Source organism: Otolemur garnettii, unplaced genomic scaffold (assembly GCF_000181295.1).
Source record: "Otolemur garnettii isolate 467f Iridium unplaced genomic scaffold, OtoGar3 scaffold00024, whole genome shotgun sequence".
Classification (NCBI taxonomy): Eukaryota; Metazoa; Chordata; class Mammalia; order Primates; family Galagidae; genus Otolemur; species Otolemur garnettii.
Window position 1 is genome coordinate 19,446,820 of NW_003852419.1, and position 6,249 is coordinate 19,453,068.

Below are 6,249 nucleotides of genomic sequence, written 5' to 3' on the forward strand. Positions count from 1 at the left end.
TATTCAATAAAGGGAATGCTTTGGCTCACAGCTATTTATATCAACTTGGGACAATCTCAAAAACCTAACTTAGATTGGAAAAGGGTGAGAAGCTGATTAAAATACATACCAAAAGACCACTTATACAGATTTTAAAAGTTTGCACACAACAATCCCGATATCGAGCCTGATGCAAATAGAAATACAGAGAGGACATGCAAAGTCACAGGAATGGGTGCTGTAGCAAAGGGACAAAAAACGAGACTAGAGGGTGGTGTCTGTGGCTCAAGGAGTAGGGCGCCAGCCCCATATATCGGAGGTGGCAGAGTCAAACCTGGCCCCTGCCAAAAAACTGCCAAAAAGAAAAAAAGACTGGAGATGGGATGAAGAGGTCAAAAATAAAGCCCTGCGTACACCAATAAGACGGCATACCTTGAACCTAGAAGTATGGCTAATTCATTCTGAGCACAGGAAGTCTCAGCAAACAAAACTAAACCAAAACAAACCAGCAATTAATATTTAACCCATGTGGAAAGAGAACTCAGGTGAGTGGCTGTGAATACCCAGAGGTCTAATATGTACCCAGAGATGGCAGCGGGCCAAGTCACTCCAGGTCAGGACACAGTAGGGCCAGAGGTTGGCCTCAAGCAGCTCCAGGGGACGTTGGATGTCCTGGAAATTTCAGTCCTCTGGGATTCTCTTCAAATGGTTGGTCTCATTTTGGGATCTCCCTACACCGTGGCTTTGAGTCACATTAATCACAGATATTCAACCTCTCTGAGGCATTGCTCACTGCTTTCAGGGAAACTGCTAGGTCATGAGATTTTCCCACAGAGATTGTCACCATGGGGTGGTTTCAACCTGTTACTAACCTCAGGCTCCTCCAGCAAGGTCAAGATATCCTGGGAACAAATACTCTTGCAGTCCGCTTTTGTTCCTTGCCTTCAGTACTAAAAGCTATTTCTTAAATAGTGTGCTATATGATTAAGATTAGAACTATTAAGCTTATTTTTCATGTGGAGGGCCAGAAGGGAGTAGTTAAGGCCAAAAACTCTGGTGACCCTTGAAACCCCACTCTTGGGGGATGAAGGGGAGAAAGAGAGATGATGATGTGCTGTCTCCCGAATCCACCCTTCTCTTCCTCCCTGTCCCTCGCCTCCTTTCCTCTACAAACATATCCTCAGTGCTGAGTACACCAGGCACTGTGCTAGGCACCCTATGATTTGAGTCTGACATTGTTGTCTGCCCTCAAGGAGACTGAAGTCTAGTGGGGAGCGAGCAGTGACCATGGTCAAGCATGGCAGAGTTTGTGAGGCTGAGGGTGCTTTGAGACCCTGGAGGCTGGCAGCTAACCAAATGGGGAGGTATGAGAGATAGCTTCCAAGAGTAGAGCTCTTTGAGCTGAGTCTGAAAGGACAAAGAGTTAATAAGCAAGCACAGCGGGACCTCCAGGCCAGGGGCACCTCTGGTGGGACAGAAGGTGATTGAATTACTCAGGTATGAAGATCATCACCTAGGTTTGTTGTTGTTGTTGTTATTGTTGCAGTTTTGGCCGGGGTCTGGTGTTGAACCATCTCTGAGATATGGGGCCACTGCCCAACTCCTTGAGCCACAGGCGCCGCCCCATCTTCTAGGTTTTGTATTAAAGGCCCAGATAATTTCAAGTGGCCACTTTGGAGTTACAATGTTTTTGGATAATTTTTCCCCATAAGTTTATTAAAATTGGCAAGAATCGTCTTTGAAGTGAATTGATAGTAGTGAACAATTGAACAAACTACTTAAAGAGAGACCCAGGTGTTTCTTCAGTATTTTTGATTCAAGCAGACTATATAACTGGTTAAAGTATTTCAAGGGTGGCCTTTTTTTGCTCTCCTCCTTCCCTGTTGTTGGTGTTCTTCAGACAAAACTGTAAAATACGTTTGAATTGTATGCTGAATAATTTCACCAGATTCAAAAGAGTGTTTAGATATTGCTGAAGTTCCATGGCACTTTATTTTTCACCTTTATTAGAAGTTTTAGGAATTTTTTATTTCAGTCCTTTTCATGTCACAATGGGACAACTTTTCTAAATGAATACATTGAAAGAATACAGAATATTTTTCCTTTTATCTTTTATTTACATGGAAATTTAAGATGTTGCTGTTTCCCAGAAGCATGGTACTATTTTGGGGGGGTTTTTTGGAGACAGAGTCTCACTTTTATTGCCCTTCGTAGAGTACTGTGCTGTCATAGATCACAGCAACCTCAAATTCTTAGGCTGAAGCGATTCTCTTGCCTCAGCCTCCTGAGTAGCTGAGACTACAGGCACCCATCACAATGCCCAGGTATTTTTAGAAATGGGGGTCTTGGCTCGGCGCCTGTGGCTCAAGTGACTAAGGCACCAGCCACATACACCTAAGGTGGCGGGTTTGAATCCAGCCCAGGCCTGCCAAACAACAATGACAGCTGCAACCAAAATATAGCCAGGCGTTGTGGCGGTTACCTGTGGTCCCAGCTACTTGGGAGGCTGAGGCAGGAGACTCACTTGAGCCCAGGAGTTGGAGGTTGCTGTGAGCTGCAATGCCATGGCACTCTACCCAGGGGGACAGCTTGAGGCTCTGTCTCAAATAAAAAAAAAAAAGAAAAGAAATGGGAGTCTTGCTGTTGCTCAGGCTGGTCTTGAACCTGTGAGCTCAGGCAATCTACCCACTTCAGCCTCCCACAGTGCTAGGATTATAGGCATGAGACACTGTGCCCGGCCCAGCATAGTAGTATTGAGATAGCAATGTATGTCTCTGTATATCCTGATATTTAGGAATGTGAAATTTTGTTTTTGCTTTTTGGCTCATAAATTGGATATTTTATCTGGAGTGGATAAGTACAACTGTGGCAAGCACATGCAATAATACAGAAGACTTTGATCTTAAATCCAAGGAACTTGGCTAATTCTGGAGATAGCCATATGAAAACTTCAAAACAGAAGTATGGGTAGCTGACTTGAAGTAACTCTTTGTCAAATAGTCATAGATTAAGAATCTTCAGAGAACTTGAATATTATTTCAGAGGATACAAAATTAAAAAAAAAACTGGAGGCTGGGTGCGTGGTTTGCCTCAAAAAATAATAAATAAAATAAATAAAAACTGTAGAACATAAATATTACAGAGAAAAAAACCAACACCTTCCTGTGCAGTCCTTTTGGCATTTGAACTTGCCATGAGGCGTTGAAGCCCTGTTCCACCAAGTTGGAGAGACTGGGCCTAAATGGCACGGTGTGACTTGGCTCCAGCCTGGCTTAATTTTCCTGCTCCACCATCATCAACAAAGTTGTCACTGAATTTTGAGAAGCATTCCGAAAACTTTTCATGGACAGAAAACTGACATGAATTGTTGATAACACAGCTCTTCAGATGGCTCTGATTCTTGTGTCGGATGTCCTAATGGAGGTAACTTTGGAAGGGAAGAAAAAAATGGATGGCGTACACATGGAAGAAATGGTACTGAAAACATAAATCATCGAGGGGGATACCAGGGTGGAAGTTCCCGTTCTCGTAGCCATATTTTCCATTCTGGCAAAAGCCAAGGACTACGTGAAAACAACATACCTGACAATGAAACCGGGAGGAAGGAAGACAAGAGAGAACACAAGCAGTTTGAGGCTGAGGATTTTCCATCTTTAAATCCCAAATATGAGAGAGAACCAAATCAGAATAAATCTTTAGCTGCAGGTGCATGGGGCCTACATGCCCAGACACACACATACCCAACCAAAAACATCTCCCAAGCTCTTCTCTTACAATCTCCTCTGAATCCCAAATCTATAGCTCCAAGGATGCTGGTCATTAAGAAATGATACAAAAGACTTACAGCTATCTGGATTCCTAGCAGCAGGAAATCTTCAGTCAAGCCAGTTAAGAACAGAACTGGTCCCAGTGTTTATAAAGCTTTAGTCCCTAAACCTCTGCTCCTCCTACAAAACCTACACAATGGAAAAGTCAAACTAATAAAAATAAAACTAGGGCTCGGCGCCTATAGCTCAGTGGTTAGGGCGCCTGCCACATACACTGGGGCTGGCAGGTTCCAACCCAGCCTGGGCCTGCTAAACAACGATGATAACTACTACCAAAAAATAGCCAGGCATTGTGGTGGGTACCTATAGTCCCAGCTACTTGGGAGGCTGAGGCAAGAGAATCATTTAAGCCCAAGAGTTTGAGGTTGCTGTGAGCTGTGATGCCATAGCACTCTACCAAGGGTGACATAATGTCTTTAAAAAAAAAAAGAAAAAGAAAAGAAAGTAAGTTGTGACTTCTTTCCTTCATGAGTCTGGTGTTGGCAACTTTAATGCTTTTAAATCAACTGCCAAGAATTTTAGTCATATGCTCCCTTAACTTGAGGATGAAATGAGAGAATTCCAAATTATTAGTGAACAGTTACAGAAGAATGGTCTGAGAAAAAATGGCATTTTGAAAAATGGCCTGTTCTATGACTTCCAGTTTGGACCCTGGAAAAACAGCACTTTACAACCCACAATTGAGAATGATGACACGTCAGATGACGACGGGTGAAGGATTTCCTAACAGCTGTAGAAATTTTAGTGTGACGCATCTTTTATACAGTTTGGCGTGAATTGTAAAAATGAACAATAATTTATGTAGTGAAATACCCCATTAGTAGATTTTGTGGGGGGAGGACTTCAGTATGAAGAAAACCAAGAACGTTGTGTTGGGCTGTGTTGAACATTATTTCTCTGTAAACGAATGTTGTAGACATGAGGACTTTGGTTGATCCAACAATGACTTTCTGTGTCACTGCAGCATTTCTCTGACTAGCAATGTGATGACGTAACAAATGAGATTTTTCTTATTTAATAGTAAAAAACTGTGTGATGTTTTGTAAAGCTTCTATCCTAAAATGTCCAGGGCTTAAGAAAAAAGGCAGCTTATGCTGTTTTGCTTCCAGAGTCAGATATTTTTGTATAATAGAAATCCTCACGTCTCCTTTGTGTGCTCCTCCAACCCTCCCCAGACAAACAGACAAACCAGAAAATGTAGCCTGTTGGCGAAAACTGGAGCAAAACGCACCAAAACATTAATTCCCCGAACTCAACTGTTATACTAGTCACCTATTTAAAACTATATTTTAAAAGGTGGCTCGTACATTTACTGCATTTGTAGTGCAGTAAATGTTACAGGAAAGACTTGAAACATCTTCTTGCAAAATTTTTAAGAGGTGATTTTCAAGAGCTTTATTTGAATATGTTGTCAGACAGGATTTTCAGAGTTGATGGAAAAGAGTCTTGCGGGAAAACTTATTTCGATAAATTAATATACATGTAGAAAAACTGATCACACTGATTGGATCTGTCCCCAACATGGAAAATAAACTGGATTTTCAGAGTGTTGTTATTCTCTCAATGTTCAAGGTATTGGTCTCTAAACACAAACACGCTTTCTTCACTTATTAAAACAAAGTTACACTTTAAAGTTACAGTTTATTAAAGATAGTGATCACTTTCTGAAGTTAGAAAGAGCTCGGCCTTTTCATAATCAAATGTACAAGATTATTAAATGAATGTTAATCAAGTACTTTATTTCATTTCCATATTAATTTTAGAATCTTTTTTTATGGGCTGCTGACTGAAAGCGTACTTCGGCTCTGCGTGTTTATATTTTGATTGTTCTGCTTTCATTTACACTCATTTGCCTTTAACCCCCATCACCATGTTTAAATATTATATTCTAATTGTAAAGAGCATCTTAGAGCAGAAACATTTGAAGTTTTATGCCTCACCTAATCTGAAGAGTTCGTTGTTTTGCAAAATTGTGTTTTCTCAGAAGGCTGCAGTGTTTTTGCTGTTTCCACATCGGTGCCCTGCCCGGACTCCCCTACCTTCACCAGAAACGACATAGTTTTATTTTCACAGAGACTGGTGATAGGGAAATTAGAGCAAAAACTCCACACAACTTGAGGATGAGTTAAGAGTGGCAAAAAAGTATGTAATTTTCAAGTGAACTTTTAAAATAGGCTTATATGATTTGCCACAATTCAGTCTAATTAGCTAAAGTTAAATGTTGCATTAGCCCTAAGCTTCCCTAAAGCACGCTTGGACAAAGCTGTATCACATACTCACTGTCTTTGAGACTCTGAGATTGTTCTTTATTAATGGATTAATGAAGTCTATCAGATGTGAACTCTATTTGCTAAAATAAGCTATAAAGGACCTGAAAAGTGTGGTTTACATTTAAAATCTACCTTATTGTGTATTTCTGTTTTCAGAAAAGATTCTGTAATTT

The 6,249-nt window shown here is 40.9% G+C and overlaps 1 pseudogene; it reads left to right on the plus strand.

Moving 5' to 3' along the window:
- Positions 1-3,220: 3,220 nt before the first annotated feature.
- LOC100943002 lies at positions 3,221-4,801 on the plus strand (annotated as a pseudogene).
- Positions 4,802-6,249: the final 1,448 nt, after the last annotated feature.